The sequence below is a fragment of the Felis catus genome, chromosome A3 (assembly GCF_018350175.1).
Source record: "Felis catus isolate Fca126 chromosome A3, F.catus_Fca126_mat1.0, whole genome shotgun sequence".
In the NCBI taxonomy this organism is placed as follows: domain Eukaryota; kingdom Metazoa; phylum Chordata; class Mammalia; order Carnivora; family Felidae; genus Felis; species Felis catus.
This window is the reverse complement of record NC_058370.1, coordinates 82,721,443-82,744,806: the sequence shown is the minus strand read 5'-3', so window position 1 is coordinate 82,744,806 and position 23,364 is coordinate 82,721,443. Positions and strand designations below refer to the sequence as shown.

The window sequence follows — 23,364 nt, the reverse complement described above, 5'->3', positions numbered from 1 at the left end:
CAATGATATGTAATTCCTATCACATCGCATTTGAAGAAACACAATGTGTGGATGTCCCGCAGTTAGTGATGTTAACATTATTCAGCAGATTTTGGTTTTATTCAATGATCTATTACAGAGTTCCCCAGGAGTTTGTCACTTAATGGTTTAAGCAGTCATCAATGATTGTTGCCTGTTTGGACCAGAAAACAATCAAGTATAGTTTGCCTGACCCACAATTTCTCATTTCCAAGTCTATTAGGTTTTGACCTAATTAGCCACTGCAGGTGCTTTCCAAGAGAAGAATTATAGTTTTAAAACTAGGTTAATTAAATTATTTTTAAAATAAAAAAACAAATCTCATAGGCACTTAGTGTGTATAAGCTATAGTTTTAGTTGGCATTTTAGTTGTGATATTCCTCATTAAAAAGGTTAATATTCCCTGCCCACATCTCACCATATACAGAAATTAACTTGAAATGGATCAACGATGTAAATTTAAGAGCTAAAACCATGAAACTCTTTTAAAAACATAGGGGATATAAGTCTTCACAACCTTGGATTAGGCAATGGTTTCTTAGATGTGATACAAAAGCACAAGCAACAAAAGAAGAAATAGATAAATAGGACTTCACCAAAACTGAAAACATTTGTGCTACAAAAGATACCATCAAGTGAATAAAAAGGCAACTCACAGAATGGGAGAAAATACTTGCAAATTATACACCTGATAAGGGACTTGTATCTAGCATATATAAAGAACTTCTAAAATTCAATAATAAAAAATAACTAACCCAATTTTTAAAAAGGAAAAGGAGAGGGCACCTGAGTGGCTCAGTTGGTTGGGCACCTGACTCTTGATTTTGGCTCAGGTCATGATCCTAGGGTCATTGGGTCAAGCCCCACAGTGGGCTCCATGCTTAGCTTGGGGCCTGCTTGGGATTCTCTCTGTCTCTCCCTCTGCCCCTCTCCCCTGCTCACGTTCTCTCTCTTTCTCTAGGATAATTTTTAAAAAATAGGAAAAGGATTTGAATAGACATTTATGCAAAGAAGATATATAGAATGGCCAATAAACTCATGAAAAGAAGCTTAGCATGATTAGCATCAAAGAAACCATAAGGTAAATGCAAATCAAAACCACAATGAGGTTTCACTTCGTACTCACCAGGATAGTTGTAATCAAAGTGGCAGATAATAACAAGCGTTGACAAGGATGTGGAGAAATTGGAAGCCTTATCGATTGCTGGTGGGAATGTTAAATGGTATTGCTGCTTTACAAAGCAGGCTGGAAGATCCTCAAAAGGATAAACACAGTTAACATATGACTTAGCAATTCCACTTCTAGGTATATATCAGGAAAATGAAAACATATGCCCATACAAAAACTTGTACATAAATGTTCATACCAGTATTATTCATAATAGCCAAAAAAAGTAAACAGCCCAAATGGCCATCAACTAATGAGTATACAGACAAAATATAGGGTGTCCAAATATGCATAATGGAATATTATTCATCCATAGAGAGGAGGGTAGTATGCTACACAGATGAACCTTGAAAACATGATGCTAAGTGAAAAAAGCCAGTTACAGTTCCATTTGTAATTTATGATTCCATTTATATGAAATACTCAGAATGGGCAAATCTGTAGAGATAGAGGTAGATTATGGTTGTCTAGGACCAGGTTGGTAGGTTGTGGGGAAGGAACAGAGAAATGAGTGACTGCTAATCAGTATGCAATTTCTTTTTAGGATAATGAAATGTTCTAAAATTGCTTGTGGTAATGGTTGCACAACTCTACTGTAGTATTCACTTATTTTTTTCTAGTTTTATTGAGGTGTAATTGACATATAGTGTTGTGTATATTTTAAATAAGTGAATTTCTCCACGAAGCCTGTTTTTTAACCTTTCAGGATGAAAGCTAAAGTACTCCCCTCAGGGCCAAATTGCTCTACTATTAAGGGTGGACTAGAACTTGAATTACTGATTCTATCAGTACTCCTTCCAACCCCAAAGCTATTCTTCCTACCAAACATTCTAATGCTATGACTTAACAGTACTCTAGGCCCTAAATGCTGAGACTTGCTTCACCAAGTAAAGCTGAGATGTCTGGCATAAATAAATTGAATGGATGAATGTCAGTGTTCTTTCTAAGTTAGTTGGGGGAATGTTCTAACATATTAGGACTATAAGACTGACAAGCATGGCCACAGGGGCCTTTTTAAAAGTAGAGGTTAGGGGCTAAGAATCTAGCATCATAAAGACTTGGATTTAAAACTGGGCTCCCCTCCTTTCAGACTCTATGAGCAAATTGCTCAATCTCTTAAATACATTATCTTATCTGGTCCTTATATCAGGTATTGGTAGTCCCATTTTTTACAAATGAGGAAATTAAAGCTTAGCAAATTTATGTAACTAGTCAAGTTCAATTTCTGTACGTGGCAAAATGTTCATACTTTTGTCTGCCCACCTTCAAAGCTATGCCTCCTAATCACTTACAAACCACAATGGCAGCTTATTAATTTACGATGGGAGATGTATCTATTGACCAAGAGGTTTGAATCATCTCTTCAAGGTTAATTTTCCAGTTTCAAACACTTAGGAAATTTAATTAGTAACCAGAATTTTGATAGGTAAGTGTGGACTCTGAACAGAAATAAGTGAGGAACTATTCTATGCAGGGAAAATCTAGACACTTCCATCTGCTTTCCTAAAACCAGTAGGGCTCTGACTTAACCAGGAGTCGTTATTCACTCAACAGCTATGTTTAGAAGATGTACCATAAGCCAGGTCCCATTCTAGGACCTGGGCATAGTCTTGGCCTTCATGAAGCTTACATTTAGTTGGGAGAGACACACCATTAAAGAAATGAACTTAAAAACATGATGAATTCAGATAACCAAAGGGCTATAAGGAAAATAATAGAGAGTGACTTGGGATGGGGGACCCCACTCTAAGAAGATAGCACATAACCTGAGCCTTTGTGTCCGTTAGGATTAGATTAAGCAGTAAGTGACAGAAAACATAGAATAAAAGTGACCTTTGGGGTGGCTGGGTAGTTCGGTCAGTTGAGCATTTGACTTTTGATTTCGGCTCGGGTCATGATCTCATGGTTCGTGGATTCTAACTCCTTGTCAGGCTCTGTGCTGACAGTGCAGAGCCTGCTTGGGGATTCTCTCTCTTCCTCTCTCTCTGCCCCTACCCCACTTGTGCACGCGCAAAAGTGACTTTAAAAAAACCCTGATGTTTATTTCACTGCTATGTAAACAAAGTCTGTAGGTGAGAATTCTAGGGTTGAATGACATTTTACCGCAACAAGGATCTAGTCTCCTATGTCTTGTTGCACCCCTTCCCCCATCCTCAGTCATGGTATCTGATGGTTGGTTGTGCTCTAGCTATCATTTCCACATGCCAGCCAGCAGAAAAGAGGAAGGGCGGGGAGGGGTATGGAAATGGTGAAGAAGGGCAAGCATCTTCCTTTTAAGAACCCTCCCTGAAAGTTGCACATGCTATTTCCAGTTCCATCTCACTGGCTCGACTTGGCTAGCCACATCTAGCTGTCAGAGAGGCTGGAAAATGGAGTCTTTGTTCTAGACAGCCACGTGCCAAGCTAAAAATTAGAGGTTCTCTTTCCAAGGAAGAGATGTTGGGGAATGACTAGTGATCTTTGCCTTAAATGATGAGAAGGACCAGCTATGTAAATATCTGGGGGAAAGATCTTTACAGGTGAAAGAAACTGTGAGTACAAAGACCCAGAGGGCAAAAAAAAAGAATGAGTAAATGAACGAAAGAAAGAGAGAAAGAAATGAGGTTGGTAGGTTGATTTCAAGAAACGGAAGTCTATAGATCAGAGTGAAGAGATTCGATTTTATTTCAGTCACAGTGGCGCACTTTTGGAAGGTGTCGAGTACCGGCAGGTTTTGTTTTAAAACTGAATTTGGAGAAACGGTGAGGATATCAGTTAAGCATAAGACATTTTCTCCACTCTCTCACTGATTTCACAAAAATGAGATAAAATTGTTGTTTGCTTGTTTGTTTGTTTGTTTTTAAAGAATAAAGCCTACAGGGCAAGAAATGTGGAAAAGAGATAAAAGAAGGAGGTCAGCAAATATTTGTAAGCTGCAGAGCAGAAGGAGGAATGACAGTTATAAACAAACCTCAGGAAGCTTAAAATTTAATGCCTGAGGTTGGGATGCAGGGAAAAGCAAGCTTCTTCTTGAAGCAGAAACCTGAAAAGGAATTGATTAAACATCGGTTAAAAATTAGTTGGACTCCTAAATATCCCCCTTTAGCCCTTTCAGCCAGATGACACCCTGCCCTGCCTCCCCCCCCCCCCACACCACCCCTTCTGTCATGGAATGGATTGGATTTTCTCTAGAGTGAGTTAAAGCCAAAGGGACTCTGGACTCAGGGACACACACAGCTGGGGACTACAGGGAAATTAATGGGAAATCTATACCCAAAACAGCAAGACACCCAGCCTCCTTCCTACTGAACTGCTAACAAACTAGTAATCAGTTTTCATATAGATGCGGACAGCTGGGGATCCTCTAACAAAAATAGTCAAACCTCTCTACTAGATCACACTACAGTAATACCCACTGGTCAGCAGGACTCAATACCCAACACACAGCTGCCGGTCAGTTTTTCAGTGTTTCTCTTTTAAATATCATTGGACAGCTTAAGATTGTCAAACACTTGAGGAAAATCTCTGATACCTAAGACAAAAACCAAAACAGCAACAAAGTAGGAAGAAGAGAACTTCTGAAAATCAATATCATTAATGTCTTTGTATCCTGAGAGGGATGAGAAAATTTTAAACAGGATAGGAGAAAAATTCAAAAGAAAGGTTGGAACATAAAGGTCAAGAAACTTTCCAGAAAGTTGAGTGAAAAGGCAATAAAACAGAAAAATTAAATTGGAGGCTCAGGCTAGAACGTTTACTATCAGAATAATGGAATTTACAGAAAGAAAGAACAGAAAACAGAAGGAAAGAAAGAATTTGAGAAATAAGACAAGATTAATTCTGAGAACTGAGAAACAATTTTGTAGACAATGTCCCATTTCTCAGAAAGTTACTAAAGGATGTACTCCTGGAAAATGGGGGCAGTTATTCAAGAAATATGAAATCAGGAGAATTAGGAGACCAGGGATTCAAAACAGAAGAAAGATAAGAATTCCATGATTGGTGGGGCGCCTGGGTGGCGCAGTCGGTTAAGCGTCCGACTTCAGCCAGGTCACGATCTCGCGGTCTGTGAGTTCGAGCCCCACGTCAGACTCTGGGCTGATGGCTCAGAGCCTGGAGCCTGTTTCCGATTCTGTGTCTCCCTCTCTCTCTGCCCCTCACCTGTTCATGCTCTGTCTCTCTCTGTCCCCAAAATAAATAAACGTTGAAAAAAAAATTTTTTTTTAAAAAGAATTCCATGATTGGTGGTAGAACATAAATCCCAAGGAATCTGTTGTGCATCACTCTAGAGTCTGAATCAGGACAGGGTATTTCAGGAGGGAAATCTCTCCCCCCCCCCACACACACACACTAGATCATCTGATGTATTTTAAGACTTTGGGAGCTACAAATATGTACTTTTAGTGGAGAGTTTGGTGATAAACTAGTGATTATTTCTTAAACAGAGGAAAAACCAGACAATGATTAAATCCAGGGAAAAAAATCTAAATTGTAATACAAAAGGAATGTCATTATGTATTCTACATGGCTCAGTATGGGTGTAACTCCCAAATAATGATCTAATCAAATATTATGATGTGTTGCTGCTAGGAGGATGGGGGAGCGTGTGTATGTTGGGAAGGAATTGTAATGGAGTTAAATGATCGTTAATAGTAGATGGTTAAGGGGTGATGTTTAAACTGGAAAAGATCAAGAAATAGCTGAAGAAGCATGCTCAGAAATAAGGAGTTAAGTATCCAAAGAAACAACTAAAAGAGTTAAAAGTAGTTGCTTTGGGGAAGCAGAAACTGAGAGTTGAGAGGGTAGGGCTGGGACCAGATGTTCATTATTATAAGCTTTGTAAAACTGACTTTTTTTCCCCCTAAAACTTGCCCAGACTATTTAATCAGGTTACTTACAATGTCCACATTCCTGAGAATACCCCATTGTAGTGACATTGTTTATTTCCAAATTTTTCTGCATTCAACTTAAAAGGTGTTTCTTCCCAAGAAACTGAACTTTTCTGCCAAATGCGTTTGATGGAATAGGAGAAATGGCTTCATAAAATGGATTCATTGCAAACTTTCTGTATAAATCATAAAAACCAGTAAAGAAGTTCTTTTTTTTCTTAATGTTTATTTTAGTTGAGAGAGAGAGAGAGAGAGAGAGAGAGAGAGAGAGAGAGAGAGAGAGAACAGGGGAGGGGCAGAGAAAGAGGGAGACAGAATCCAAAGCAGGCTCCAGGCTCTGAGCTGTCAGCATGGAGCCTGACGCGGGGCTCGAACTCATGAACTGTGAGATCATGACCTGAGCCGAAGTTGGACACTCAACCAACCTGAGCCACCCAGGTGCCCCAGTAAAGAAGTTCTTTATTCCATCGTCACACCTTGTTTCATGAAGCATAATACATCTCATATGCTGCAGTAACAAATGCTGAAACAAGCCACTCATTGAACTTGTCCACGGTTTTCAAGTACATGTTGTCTGACAGCCACATATTCTCATCTATGTGGTTGAGAGCAGCATGAGCTAGAAACTGGTTCAGATGATGATGATGATCTTTGGATTCTGCTTTCCCAGCTGGCAAAAATTCCATCTCAAACACTGGATGATCATGGTGGCCGACAGTTACAAAGTAGAAGCTTCCAGACATTGTCTTCAATATATAGCTCCTGCGGAGAGACACCGACAATGGAGACAGCCAGTCAGTTACCCCCGCAGACCCTCACTCAGCAGCCGCTGTCAGAACTCCCTGAAAAGCATTTGACTTTTTAACCTGTGTGTGTGTGTGTGTGTGTGTGTGTGTGTGTGTGTGTGTGTAGATGTAGGTGGAATACACAGTACTAAATAATGGCTGATTTTTATTTTTTTGCTTTTTGGCTTTATTTTTATCAAAGCTTCTTTACCCTCTGCAACATAAATTGCAATATCATAGTGGAGATACTGTATTTTGCTTAAATTAAATTTTAACCCTGGATTTGAGAGCTTCCTTAGACTTCTACGTACACTATGGAAGACACGCTAGCATAATCTCATCAGCACCACTTTACAAACTTTTGCAACTTGATTATATACGTTGTTACCTCAACTTAGCTACTTAGTGTTGATTCTTACAGGTTTCTATTTCCAAGTATAATTTTTTTTTGTCCTTGAGGTTTGCTGACCTACAGGTACACAAGGACTCTTTTATTGCATAAATTTTGTCACAAGTTGTATTTAAGATCCATACTGTATGGGGCACCTGGGCGGCTCAGTTGATTGAGCAGCCAACTCTTGGTTTTGGCTCGGGTCATGGTCTTCTGGTTCACAAGACTGAGCCCTGTGTCAGGCTCTGTACTGACAGTGTGGAGCCTGCTTGGGGTTCTCTCTCTCTCCTCTCTCTCTCTCTGCCCCTCCCCCGCCTGGATGTGCCCTCTCTCTCTCAAAATAAATAAATAAACTTAAAAAAAGATCTATACTATAAGAAAATGTATAACATTTATTATAACATTATATAACATATTATAGCATATTATAACATATATATAAAGCTAAATGCACATCCAATATAACATATATGATAAAACTTGTGTCTCTAGGGTGTGTTACAAAATGACAAATAATTTTAGTGAAGATTATTAGAGGTTTTAGACAAAAGTTTTAATTTAAGAATCCTTTGAATTATCTAGATAAAATGCATACAATTTGATTGAATTCAGAATTTATATACGTTTAACCTATGTAAGATACTCAACTACTTCGACACTGTGATTAAAATCTGATGGAATAGCTTGCTATGGAAAAGAAACACGAAGCTTGCGGGGGCAGTGATAAATTTAAATCTCTAATGAAAGATTAAACAGGGATCTGTTGAATGCCCAAATCTCCCAACAGCAGCATGAGGAACAGCTTTTGTCACAAGCTGTTCCAGGCCTTGAAGCTTAACAAGCAAGTCTCAAATAAAAATATGTGAGTTTATAGAAACGAAATGGAACCTAATAAGACTAAGCACAGGCCCTGCCTCTTCCACTGGCCTGGAGGCTTATGATCTGTTTCTTCTACTTCTTGAGATTACTTATCTGTGTCATGGTCTTTGTGAGTCTAGCTGAGATCTTCACCCACATCTCCCTGGTGAAGCTGTAAGCTCTCTTCCACGATGACTCACCTCCAGACCTGGCTTTCAGATAAGGTGTAGACAGCAGGAGGACAGAGCAGGGAGTTAACTCTGATGCCACTGTGAAAGCAACATAACAATCCTAGCAATCTAGTCTAGTGGTTTCCAACTTTTTCAGCAGGAAGATCCCTTTGAATACACTTTGCTGCTTAATTTTGGCTGTTGCTCTAAAGTGTTGCCGGGCAGAGCACACACTCTCTCTGCTCAGTTTAAGCAGGTGACTATCTGACATGCGCCCCAATAACTGTTGTGGCACACCCTGAAACAATCAGTATCACTATTATGAAATAACAGTATCACTGTTCTTTTGCAGAATATTGAAAATAGCCCTCAGCTACCTGTGACTACCTTCAGATTTGTTACAACCCCATTATTATTATTTTTTTAATTTTAAAAATATTTTTTTACATTTATTCATTTTTAGAGCAGAGAGAGACAGAGCACGAACTGGGGAGGAGGAGAGAGAGACACACAGAATCTGAAGCAGGCTTGAGTCTCTGAGCTGTCAGCATAGAGTCCGACACGGGCTGAAACCCACAAACCGTGAGATCAAGACCTGTGCTGAAGTTTGATGCTTAACTGACTGAGCCATCCAGGTGCCCCACAACCCCCTTATTTTAAAGATGAGTAAGCTGAGGCACACAGAGTTAAATGACAGAATAATGAATATAGTTATATCATGGAATATAGAATCGAGCGGGAAGCGTTCTGAACCATGAATTAGAAGGCCTGACTTCTAGTCTTCTTTAGGAAGACTTAGCTTTATGATCCGGGTCAGACTTTTTATGTTTTTAGGTTTATTTATTTTGAGACAGAGAGAAAAAAAGAGGAGCAGAGAGAGAGAGGGAGAGAGAGAATCTCAAATAGGATCCACACTGCCAGCGCAGAGCCTGACGTGGGGCTTGAACTCACAAACTGTGAGATCGTGACCTGAGCCGAAATCAAGGGTCAGACGCTCAACTGACTGAGCCACCCAAGGTGCCCCCACTCTTATTTTTGCATTGACGATGTTCTAAGTAGGATGAGCATTACTTCCTCATCATATACTTGTTCCTTCCTCAGTCTCCTTCCCTTGTTTTCCTTTTCCCCTTGATTAGCAGAATAAGATTCTCCCTGTTTACCCCCATGACCTGTATTAACATTTCTAGAAATGTGATCACTTCTTCATATTTGTTCAGGTAAATGTAGATATTGACACATTACACTTGAATGGAGTTCCCTATAGATTATAAATGTAATACACCGGTGCCTGAGAAAAGGTTGTCTTCGGTGCCATCATCTCTGGTGGCACAGAAACCTAAGTATGCTCAAGTAGACTAACTCATACTGGAGACCTGTCCCATAATCTTGGCAACATGGCACTCTCACGTAACACCTAGTGCAGAGAACTTGAATTTCCTTTTGAATATCTGGATGGTTTAATCTTGGAATGTGAAGTTGCCACAGAAACAGACCTGCTCAAACCTGTTTGGGCGTTCTTAAGGATGAATGATTGCTCTTTACTCTGGTTAAGAGGAAAGACTTTCCATTGTCGATTTGGTCTGACAATCACATTAATGTAGAAAAAGGCTTTGTGAAGCATTATAGACAGTTTTGTAAATTTTGAAGACCTCAAGGAGAAGAGTTTACTAGGGATTTGCTGCTACCAACTTTGTACAACGGAAAGGCACAATCTATTACTCATTCAGGAAGAATGGAATGAGATCACTCAGCATGTGATAGCATAACATTACTCCTGAAAATGAACACTAGTCCACTTATTGGAAGTGAAGAGGAGTCGAAGGTCTAAATAAAGCTCTAAAGAAAATCATACAGTCTCATTCTTAGTAGGAACAGTAGCTTACTGTTTACTGAGCAACTTGTTTCTGCCACACACTATATAATAGTCCTTTTATAATTTTATTTTTTTTAAGTGTATTTATTTATTTTTGAGAGAGAGATTGGCAGAGAGAGGGAGACAGAGAATCCCAAGGGGGCTCTGCACTGTGGGTGCAGAGCCTGACATGGACTTGAACCCATCAACTGTGAGATCATGACCCAAGCTGTTATCAAAACTTGGATGCTCAACTGATGGAGCCACCCAGGCACCTCATACACCAAGCCCTTTTATTTTTTTATTTTTTTAAATTTTTTTTCAACTTTTTAAATTTATTTTTGGGACAAAGAGAGACAGAGCATGAACGGGGGAGGGGCAGAGAGAGAGGGAGACACAGAATCGGAAACAGGCTCCAGGCTCCAGGCTCCGAGCCATCAGCCCAGAGCCCGACGCGGGGCTCGAACTCACGGACCGCGAGATCGTGACCTGGCTGAAGTCGGACGCTTAACCGACTGCGCCCCCCAGGCGCCCCCAAAGCCCTTTTAATATACTACGGAACTTAACTAAATTCTCGCAACAATCCTGGGAGGTGAGTACTAGTATCACTGGTGAGAAGTGAGACTAAGGTTAAAGTCAGCTCGGAGGGCCTCACGCCTGGTAGGGACATCAGAATTCAAACCCACGTCTGTCTGATTTGAAGTCTGAGTTCTTTCCATGATAAAACACTGCAGCTGTTTTTTATTCTTCTGTGCTTTTTGTTTGTTTTAGTTAATAGTTAATCACATAGATACAATGTGAATTCATTCTTCTTTCAACATATGGTGCATTAGAGATACACTTGAAGTCCTCTCTTTAAGCTCATCATTAATCTCAGTTCCTTCTCACCTTCCTCAGAAATAACATTGCTTTAAGTTTTGGAAGATCCTTAGACATCATTCTTAGACTATCCATTAGATACACAGGAAAAGCTATTCAACATCATTAGCCATTATGGGAATGAAAATTAAAATCACAATGAGATACCACCATACACCTATTAGACTATTAAGTGACTAAAATAAAAAATAGTGATAACATCAAATGCTAGTAAGAATGCAGAAACCAGATCTTTCAGACATGGCCGGCCAGAATGTAAAGTGATCCAGTAAGTCTAGAAAATACGTCTATCAATTCCTTATAAACCTAAACATCACTTACCAGGCAAGAGCAATTTCATGCTTTAACTTTTACCCCAGAGAAATGAAAACATACTTTCACAAAGGAACCTATACAGGAATGTTCATAGCAGTCTTATTTGCAATAGCCAAAAACTGGAAACAACCCAAATGTCCTTTAATAAGCAAATGGTCAAACAATGTATGGTTCATCCCTATCATGGAATTCTACACAGCAGTAAAAAGAAACAAACTATCAATACACAAAACAAGAACTTGAATGAATCTCAAGGGAATTATGCTGGGTGAAAAAAAAGTCTTAGAAGGGCTACATACCATTTGATGCCTTTTATATAACATTCTAGAAATGACAAAATTATAGAGACGGAGACTAGATGAGTGGTTGCCAGGTGTTTGGGATGGGGTCTGGGGAGCATATTGGGTATGACTTCAAAGGAGTAGCATGAGAGATCTTTGGGTGATGGAGTGACTCTCTATCTGGATTGTGGTGGTGGTTACATGAATCTACATATGTGATAAAATTGCATGGAAGTACACACACACACACACACACACACACACACACACACACACAGGAGTGTATATAAAACTGGTGATATATGTAGGGCACCTGGGTGGCTCAGTTGGCTAAGGGTCCGACTCTTGATCTGGGCTCAGGTCATGATCTCACGGGTCCTAGGATGGAGCCCCATGTTGGGCTCCCCGCTGACAGCACAGAGTCTGCTTGGCATTCTCTCCCTCTCTCTCTCTGTCCCTGCTCTGTGCACACACAAGCTCTCTCTCTCTCTCTCAAAATAAATTGAAAATTTTTAAAGATCTTAAAAGTAGTGATATCTGAATAAAGTTGTGGATTATATCAATGTCACTTTCCTGTTTTTAATATTGAACTACATTTATGCAATGTATTATCATTGGCAAAAAAAAAATGGATCATGGGTACATGAGCCCTTTCTATATCATTTTTTACAACTTCTTGTTAATCTATGATTATTTAAAATTTAAAAAGTCAAATTCAAAACATATCCATTGCATACACTTACGTTCCTGTATAAAATATCTAGTATTGACTTTTGTGTGGGTTTTTTTTTCATAAATACTATCATCGTGAAGTATCCTTCTGCAAACATGATTTCTCACTCAACATTCTGTTTTGAGATCATTCAAAATTTGTATATAGACACCTAGGTGTTGTAACTACCACATAGGATTCTAATATATTAATATGTCACATTTTCTTCATCCCTCCCCAATTTATGAACATTTAGATTTTTTCAATGTTTTCTTATTACAAAGCCTGCCGTGATGAATATTCTTGTATGTGACCTGTTGTACACATGGGTAAGTTTTTCTACTGTTGTATTTCCTGTTCTTAGAGGTAATAAGGATACTAGCTATCAATGTTTATTGAGCACTGGCTATCATATTGTTATGATTGGTGAGGGATTGGGGAAGTTAACTAACTTACCAAAAGTCACACAGCCAGTAAGTCGCAGAGTCAGAATTCAAACCCATCTTGTCCAATTCTGAACCATAGTCTTTTGTTTTGTTTGTTTGTTTGTTTGTTTGTTTGTTTGTTTTGAGAGAGATAGAGAGTACACACACAGGTGAGCAGAGGAGGGGCAGAGAGAGAAGGAGAGAGAAAATCCCAAGCAGGCTTCACGCTGTCAGCGCAGAGCCTGACATGGGGCTCAGTGCCACCAACCGTGGGATCATGACCTGAGCCGAAATCAAGAGTCTGAGGCTCAACCAACTGAGCCACCCAAGCGCCCCTGAAACCCATGTTCTCAACCACTGTGATGTGCTGCTGCCTGCATTAGTGTTCAGTGTTCAGAATTTTCTGGATATCTTCCCTGACTGTTACTGTTAATCAAGGTGTCCTCAATCTGTACTTTGCAGTTTGATCTTTCAACCTAAAATGGTGTCTTTTTATTTATTCTGGTTAATTAAATCATGACTTGAGGCCATAATTTCAGCATGTTGAGATAGATACTTATTTCAAACACAAGGGTTTTTAGACCACTTCCTGTAAAGTATTCCTGCCAAAAATGTTGAACTTGAATCTAATCAGGCTTCTAGTATTAACTTCCATTTAGAGCAAATAAAAGGAACATACAGATAGTTAAGTGATACCATAGGGAAGCAACTGATATATACATAATGTAGAATATTCTATAGGACAATGAACACGGTTTTTGTGACAAATCAATACCATGAAAAAAGTGTAGATGTATTTGTGTGTGGATGGGGTGGACAGACTTCTCTAAATTAAAAGGAATTTAGGAGACATGACAACCAATTATATTGAGATCTTATTTGTACTTGAATTTAAATAAACCACCTTTTAAAAAAATTTATTTATCCTGAGAGAGAGAGAGAGAGAGAGAGAGAGCACGCACAAGCAGGAGAGAGGCAGGGAGAGAGGGAGAGATTGAGAATCTCAAGCAGACTCCAATGAGGGCCGAACCTGAACCCACCAACCCAGGCACCCCTAAATAAACCAGCTTTTTAAAATACTTATTTTTGAGAGAAAGAGACAGAGTCCAAGCAGGGAAGGGCAGAGAAAGGGGGAGACACAGAATCCGAAGCAGGCTCCAGGCTCTCAGCTGTCAGCACAGAGCCCCACTCGGGACTTGAACTCACAAGCCATGAGATCATGACCTGAGCTGAAGTCCGACACTTAACCAACTGAGCCACCCAGGAGCTCCTGAACAAGCTTTTAAAAAAGTCACTTTTCAGGGGCACCTGGGTGGCTCAGTTGGTTGAGCATCCAACTATGGCTCAGGTCATGATCTCACGGTTCATGGGTTTGAACACCACATCGGACTCACTGCTGTTAGCCTGTCAGCAGAGCCCATTTCAGATCCTCTGTCCCCCTCTCTGCCCTTCCCTCTGCTTGTGCTCTCCCCAAAATAAATAAATATTATTTAAAAAGACATTATTGAGATGAGCAAGGAATTGGGATTTTCTGTTACTAGATGATCTAAAAGGACACTAAGGGATTATTGTTAATTTTGATAAGTGCTTTAAAAGAATCGTGGTTATGTGAAAAGATGTCCACTTTAAAAAAGAAATTGGGGGTATTTGGGTGGCTCAGTGGGTTAAGCACTTGATTTCGGCTCAGGTTGTGATCTCACAATTCCTGAGATCGAGACCTACATTGGGCTCCGAGCTCACAGCACAGAGCCTGCTTGTGATTCTCTCTCTCTCTTCCTCTCTCTTTGCCCCTTCGTTACTTTCTCTGTCCCTCCCCTGTATGTGCACTCTCTCCCAAATAAATAAATAAATAAACATTTTTTTTAAGTTTTTTTTTGAGAGAGAGTGCAAGCAAGTGGGGGAGGGGCAGAGAGAGAGAGGGAGAGAGAAAGAATCCCAAGTAGGCTCTGAGCTGTCAGTGCGGAGCCTGAGGTGAGGCTCAAACTCAACAACTGTGAGATCATGATCTGAGCTGAAACCAAGAATCAGAAGAATAACCGACTGAGCCACCCAGGTGCTCCCCAAAAGAAAGATTCTTACCAAAGTATTTGCAGGTGGAATTATATGATGTCTGGAATTTTCTGTAAATACTCGGGGAGTGGGGTGGGTGAGGGGGAGGTAGATACAGCAAATGGGCAAAATCTTGACAATCACTGAATCCAGAAGATAAACACATGAGAGTTCATTGCTGTTTTTTACTATTTTGCCAAAGTTTATAATAAATTTTAAAGTGTTTTTAATTATAAAGTATTAGAAAACATGGCAGGTGAGGATAAAGCTTTGAAAATAAGAGAGGGGCACCTGGGTGGCTCTGTAGGTTAACTGTCCAACTCCTGATTTCAGCCGTGGGTTTGAGCCCCACGTCCGGCTCTGTGCTGACAGTGAGGATTCTCTCTCTCCCCCTCTCTCTGCCCCTCCCCTGCTTGCAGGCTTTCTCTTTCCCAAAATAAATAAAGTTAAAAAAAAAAAAGGTAAGAGAAAAAATACAGCTCATAACCCACTACTCAGAGACACTGTTAAAATTTAGATGCATTTTCTTCTACTACTTTTCTATGCATCTTTTGATTAAACTTTCATAGTGAAGATAAAAATCTTGATATAATTTTGTGTCCTTTTCCCCTTACCTATGTAAGCATTTTTAATATTATCGTGAATTTTCTTAAGCATCATATGTAATGATGACATAATAGTTCATTGAATAGTTATAGCCAGGCCGCATTTGATATCTCTCCTCTGTGCTTACATATCATTCTATTAAGATTTCTAATAAAGCATTTATTCGGTGTCACATTTTTTGTGTGGGGGGAGGTGCAGTCTCGTCCTACGTACTAAAACTAACACAGTGCTGCAAAATTTTAACTAATGTAAAAGAATTAATATTTTCCATAACTGAGTATATACATGATCACGATGGTGTCTGCCATGACCTGGAGCAAAGAAGGTGATACGAGATAGCACAAAGCAGCATACAATTTGCATTGAGATAATTGCCTTATAATGTGACAAAAAGCAGGCACCAAAGCAAGACTGTTTGCATCGTAGAACATTAATAAATTAGCTTGGGGAGAATAAGATTGTCAGAGAAAAATCAAAAACCAATTCGATGAATTAATTATTAGCATGCTATTTTATTTGTATGTAAGAGTGAAACGCCGACGGATGAGATTTATAGAATAAGGAAAACGGGAAAGAGATGAAAAAGAAAAACACTGGGAACAAAGAACTTTGTTTTCCTTTTCTTAGGTAAGGGCTGCCTCAAGGTGTTAGCAACAGTTTGGGTTATGGTTTCCCTAGAAAGGTTAGCTGTGAAACATTCATAACGAGCTGTCTTTGTGTGATGTTTGCCTCTGCCCTCTGTTAGCATCTTTTGTTCGTCTTAATTAGGCCAGGAACCCACATCAGAATTTCTCCAGCGCTTACAAGTAGAAAAGTAAACAGTTCTATTCAAATTACAGAATGGTAGACTACCCAGCTTACAATGGTTCGGACTTAGGATTTTTCTACTTGACCATGGTGCGAAAGCAACATGAATTTAGCAGAACTGTACTCGGAATTTTGAGTTTTGACCTTTTCCCAGACTAGCAACGCATGTAAGGCACTCTGGTAACACAGGGCAGCCGCGGTGAGTGCAGGTCTTAGCCATGCGACCCCGAGAGGAAACGACCCATAGCACTTACACCCACTCTGTACCCATACCATGATTTTGTTTTTCACTTTCAGGACAGTATCAAATAAATTACATAAGATATTCAACACTCTAGTATAAAATAGGCTTTGGGTTAGATGATTTTGTCCAGCTGTAGGCGAACGTAGGTGTTCTCAGCATGTTTAAGGTAGCCTATGCTAAGCTACCATGTTCAGTTGATTAGGTATATTCAATCTATTTTCAACTTATGATGGGTTTATTGGGATGTCCAGGAAGATCTATAGTTGCCTTGTAACTGAAAGGTGTAGGAGTAGACTTCAGGCAGAACGTGATCAGGGACCCAAATAATGACATCAGGACTCAATTTCTCTTAATCTCTTGGTTACATTTGAATTGTGTTGGCTTTATTTCAGGCAGGCTTTTACCTTGAGGCGGTAAGATGATGTCAGCAGGGGCGCCTGGGTGACTCAGTCAAGTATTCACTCTTGATTTTGGCTCAGGTCATGATCTCGCAGTTTGTGAGTTCGAGCCCAGAGTTAGGCTCTGTGCTGACAGTGAAGAGTCTGCTTGGGATTCTCTCTCTCCCTCTCTCTTCCACTCCCCTACACTCTTTCCTCTATCTCTCTCTCAAAATAAATTAACTTAAAAAGAAAGGGGGATGGCAGCAGTTCTCCATCCTATATCATTCTGGGTTCAAAGTTAGTTGAAAAGAAGTTTCTCTCCATGTTAGGCAAATTTGGTCAAACGACCTGCCCTGAACCAATCACTGTAATCAGGGGAATGGAATTCCAATTCTTGGCTGGTCTTGGCCACAGATTGAGGGAAGGTACCTATTGCCACACATAGACTAAGAAGAGGAAGAATCCCTAAGAAGAAGTCAGATTGTGGTTACTGAAGGAAGGGTAAATGGATGTGTGCCGGACAAGCAAAGTGCCGTAGGAGGCCACCATAGTGCAACAATGATATGTATCAGTTAGGATTTTTTCAGATACAAGTAACAACAACCAGAAATCAAATTCTAATTGCCTTTCACAAAATAAGAAAGAAATTTCTTAACTCCTGTTCAAAAATGTACCCAGGATTTGTTTTAATCAGATATGGTAAGACATGCAGTCATAGAAATGATCATCACGTAGGAAGAAGTTTATACTCATAGACCCCTAAAAACAGGAGACATGGTATGCCACACAGGGCCAGGTGAGGAAGCCCTAGGGCTGGTCATGAGGGAGAGAGGTGTGAGAAGGAAGAGCATGGTCCAGAGCCTTTATTAGGGTTTTTGTGAGAAGAAAGGGGTAAAGCAAGAGTAGATACAATGAGTTAGCTTAAGATTGAATAGTTTGAGGGGCGACTGGGTGGCTCAGTCGTTTAAGCATCCAGCTCTTGGTTTCAGCTCAAGTCAGGATCTCTTGGTTTGTGAGTTTGAGTGTCACGTTGGGCTCCATGCTGGCAGCACAGAGCCTCCTTGAGATTCTCTCCTGCTTTCTCTGCCCTCCCCCACCCCTGCTCATTCTCTCTCTTTCCCTCTCTCTCTTTCTTAAAATATTTTTTTTTTAAAGACTGAATAGTTTGATTAATTTCAGTAGGCTCTGGACTATAGGGATGATCTCTAGTTGTCTGTACCTAGCCTTGGGGGTGAATTAGCTAGTCCCAGAAGGGGCAGTCTCTCCAGGATCAAAGCCCCAAGTGCCAGAACATCCAAAACACAGGAAATACGAAAGTACATCAACATAGCTCCCGTAACTGAAAAGTCCAGGGAAATAAACTTTCTGGTGTAGCTAGACATGACACACACAGTATTATCTCTGCATCATGCTCAGGCTCCACCTGGTGGCTCCTGGCAGTCCCAGACTCCAAAGCTCCCTCTTCCGCCCACACTCCACCGAGCCTAAATGACTGCAGAAGCTTGTCTCTGCATCCTCTCTGCTTCAAATCCAGAAGGAGAGAAAGCGCTTCTTTCCTCCCACAGCCAAACACAACTCCCGGTTCTTATTCTTCTTGGCCAGACATGGGCCAATCACTGCAGCCAAGAGGATGGGAATTGCTTACTGACTTAGGGAGCACCCCTAGCATTGCAACCAAATGGCTTGAGACGTGGCTGTTTGGGTGTTCTGGCATGCTGTGTTGCCAGAAGAATGGAAAACCAAGAAAACAGCTGTCCACACTACATAATGGATGTCAGACATGTTTATCCTGGGTAGCTCTTACCTTGTAATTACTGCTGACTTGTTTCGTGTAACCTTGACCCTTCCAATCCAGTCACAAGTACCATCAAGAACTGTAGTATTAAAAAAAAATTTCTTTATTACATTTATTTATTTTTGAGAGACAGAGTGCACAGAACCCGAAACAGGCTCCAGGCTCTGAGCTGTCAGCACAGAGCCCAACATGGGGCTCGAACCCACGAACTGTAAGATCATGACCTGAGCCGAAGTCGGACACCTAACCGACTGAGCCACCCAGGCGCCCCAAGAATTGTAGTATTTTGATTTCCAGAGAAGATGGTGGAGTAGGAGGACCCTACACTCACCTTGTCTCATGGATACAACTAGATTAACACCCACATCAGTGTAAACAACCCGGGAAATAACCCAGAGACTAGCAGAAGGACTCTTCATAGCTAAATGCAGAGAAAAGGCCACATAGAAGAGGGTAGGAAAGGCAGAGATGCAGTTGGGAGCCAAATGGACCCATGGGACTATCTGTGGGAGGAAGGGATACTGAGGGTGTGGAAAGGGGAGAGAAACATACCTTCCCCCCAGGAACCCTAGGCACAGGGAACCTGCATGGGAAGATGAATCCCCATCACATCTGGCTTGGGAAACCAGAGGCACTGAATTTCATGAGTTCTTAAAAAAATTGTTTAATGTTTATTTATTTTTGAGAGAGAGAGAGACAGAGCATGAGTGAGGGTGGGACAGAGAGAGATGGAAACAGAATCCAAAGCAGACTCCAGGCTCTGAGCTGTCAGCACAGAGCCCGATTTGGGGCTCAAACTCAAAAGCCGTGAGATCATGACCTGAGCCAAAGCTGGACAGTTAGCCAACTGAGCCATCCAGGCGTCCCTAAAAAAATATGAATTTTGTGAGTTCTTAAAATCAGCAGGGCTTAACACTTTGAACGTAAAAAAGCAGCGGGCTTGGCTTTGGGAGAGTCAGGAAGGCAATAGGAAACTGAGTCCCTGCCTCTAAAGAGATAGTACAACAAATAGCCCTGTGGAGATACAGCATAGAAACAGAAGTTTGAAAATTTTCTTAGGTATATGGGAGGGATATTTCTTTACTAATCTCAGAGCATGTGCTGGAGGGGCAGGGATCTTTGGGAAATTTCTCCAGGAACAAAGGAGTTAGCAGGCACCATCCTCACCCCCACCCCTCCAAGCCTGGATGCATGGACTAGTTCCTGCTGGAACTAGGACAGTGCTAACACTTGCTACCTCACTTTGCTAAAAGCACACACTGGCCTATGTTTTTCTGCAGACATGCCCCCTCCACCCAGGCCTTGGCTCCAGATGCCCTCCCATAGCAGACCTTGGTAAACCTGGCTAATACCGAGGACCCCACCCCAGCACATTTCTGTGCATATGCCCCCTTTAATCTGGCCTTCCTTGGTCCTGGCAGCAGCAGGTCCTGTCCATAGCAAACAGGCATAAACCTTGCTAACACCAATACTGTGCTCTGAATTCTCCTGCAGACCTACCCTCTCCAGTTTCCCCCATGCTGGAGCTATCCAAAGCGGTTCCACAAGAGTGGCAGTGTAGAAGCAGCCCTGACAGGGACAAGCACCACTGCAAAGTGACTCCTACCCCAGGGAGAGGGGAAGATACCCATACATACCAGTCCAACTGTAGCCCCAGATGTGGGCTGGGGGCAGACGCTGGGTCTGACTGCAGGCCCCACACACCAGTGAAACTTTCTCAGGGGACAACACAGAGAAAGAGCCCCACAGTTTGATGTCACCCCATCTCTGGCAAACACCTAATCTGATTCAACTCAAGCCCAAGAAGGCCCCCGACTGGCCCCACTAACAACACAGGGACCAAACCCTGCCCACAACAGGCAAAGAAAGACATTGCTGATGACTGGACTGAAGATAAAAGTGGCTCAATCACAATAGCAGGGTGCACACAACACACATATGAAACACCCCTAAAATGCCAGGTTTGGGTGAATGAGGGACTTTGCACTTCAGGGCACTATAGGACTTCTTCTTCATAAGGCCACTACTTTCAAGAGCAGGAGACATAGCTGACTTTCCTAACACATAGAAACAGACACGGAGAGTCAGACAAAATGAGGAGAGAGAGGAATATATTCCAGATGAAAGAACAGAACAGAATCACGAGAGAGCTAAACGAAATGGAGATAATTAATATGCCTGATAGAGAACTTAAGGTAATGATCATAAAGATACTCACTGGACTTGAGAAGAATGGAAGACCTCAATGAGACCCTTAACAAAGAGATAGAAAATATAAAAAAGAACCAATCAGAGATGAAGAACTCAATAACTGAAATTAAAAATACACTATTGGGGGCACCTGGATGGCTCGGTTGGTTAAGAGTCTGACTCTTGATTTCAATTCAGATCATGATCTCACCATCATGAACTCAAGCCATACATCAGGCTCTGCACTCGGTGTGGAGCCTGCTTAAAATTCTCATTCTCTCTCTCTCTCTCTCTCTGCTCCTCCCCTCCTCTCCTCTCTCTTGTGTGTACACACATGTTCTCTGTCTCTTAGAAAAGAGAAAAAATACACTAGATGGAATAAATAGTAGACTAGAGGAAGCAGAAGAATGGACCAGTGACCTGGTGGAGAGAGTGAGTAATCAAAGGAATCAAAATGAACAGTAGAGAGAAAAAAATAATAATGAAAAATGCAAATAGAGTTAGGCAACTCATTAACACTGTCAAGCATAATAACATTCGCAATTTAGGAATCCCAGAAAGAGAAGAGAAAAGAAAAGGCAGAAAATTTATGTGAAGATATAATAGCTTAAAACTTCCCAAATCTGGAGAAGGAAACAGATATCCAGACCTGGTAGGCACAGAGATCCCCCAACAAAATCAACCCAAGGAGACCCACACCAAGACATGTAATAATTAAAATAGCAAAAATTAGTAATAAAGAGAATTCTAAAAGCAGCAAAAGGAAATAGTTACATAGAAAGGGAGCCCCATAAAGCTATCAGCTAATTTTTAGCAGAAACTTTGCAGGTCAGAGGGGAGTGGCATGATATATTCAAAGTGCTGAAAGGAAACAAGCAAACAAACGAACAAACAAACCCTGCAACGAAGAATACTCTATCCAGCAAGACTATTATTCAGAATAGAAGGAGAGATAAAGAGTTTCTCAGACAAACAAAAGGTAAAGGAATTCATGACCACTAAACCAACCCTACATGAAATGTTAAAGAGGACTATTCGAGTGGAAAGGAAAGACCATAAGCAGGAATAAGAAAAGTCGGAAGTACAAAAACAGAAAAGTAAAGTGTATCTATAAAAATCAGTCATTCACAAAATGAAAGGATGTAAAGTATGACACTATATACCTAAAACATGGTGTGGGGGAGGGGGAAAGAATGGGTTCAAACTTAAGCGACCATCAATTTAACAGAGTGCTATGTGCATAAGATGTTATATTTAAATCTAATGGTAACCACCAACCAAAAACTAGTAAAAAAAAATATGCACAAAATAAGGAGAAAGTAATCTAAGTGTATCACTAAAAAAAGCCAGCAAACTGTGAGAGAAGAGAGCAAGAGAAGAAAGAGAAAAACTACAAGAACAACTGTAAAATAAGTAACAAAAGGGCAATAAGTACATACCTATCAAGAATTGCTTGGAATGTAAAGGGACTAAATGCTCCAGGTGAAGACACAGTGTGACAGAATGGATAAAAAAAAACAAGACACATCTATATGCTGCCTACAAGAGACTTATTTCAGACCTGAAGACACATGCAGATTGAAAGTAAGGGGATGTGGGGCACCTGGGTGGCTCAGTCGGTTGGGCGTCTGGCTCTTGGTCTCTGCTCATGTCATGATCTCATGGTTCATGAGTTCAAACCCCAAGTTAGGCTATGCACTGGTGGCATGGAGCCTGCTTGAGATTCTGTCCCTCTGCCCTTCCCCCACTCATGCTTGCACACGATCTCTCTCTTTCTCTCTCTCAACAAATAAATAAACATTAAAAAAAAAAAAAAGAAAACAAGGGATGGAAAAGCATGCAAATGGAAGTGAAAAGAAAGCTGGGGTAGCAATATATACATTGAATAAAAGAGACTTCAAAACAAAGACTATACCAAGAGACAAAGAAGGGAATAATTCAATAAAAGGATATAACAATTATAAACATTTATACACCCAACATGGAAGTACCCAAACGCATAAAGCAACTAATGTCAAACATAAAGGAAATAATTGAAAGTAATACAATAATAGTAGGGGACTTTAACACCCCACTTACATCAATAGATAGATAATCCAAATGGAATATCAACAAAGAAACAGTGGCTTTAAATGACACATGCAACCAGATGGATGTAACATATATTCAGAGTTAAAACAGCAGAATACACATTGTTTTCAAGTGCACGTGGAACATTCTCCAGAATAGATCACATATTAGGTCACAAAACAATCTCAACAAATTTTTAAAAAATGAAATAATGCCATGCATCTTTTCCAACTATAATGCTATAAAACTAAAAGTCCACCACAAGGAAAAAATCTAGAAAGAACACAAATACATGGAGGTTAAATAACATGCTAATGGGGCACCTGGGTGGCTCAGTTGGTTAAGAGTCAGACTCTGCCTCAGGTCATGATCCTATGGTTCATGAGTTCGAGTCCCGTGTGCTGACAGCTTGGATCCTGGAGCTTGCTGTGGATTCTGTGTCTCCCTCTCTCTCCTTCTCTCTGCCCTTCCCCCACTCATGCTCTGTTTCTCTCAAGAATA

General features: G+C 40.7%; 1 pseudogene; it reads right to left on the bottom strand.

Moving 5' to 3' along the window:
* Positions 1-6,112: 6,112 nt before the first annotated feature.
* Positions 6,113-23,364, bottom strand: part of LOC101091687 — a 47,259-nt pseudogene continuing 30,007 nt past the window's right edge.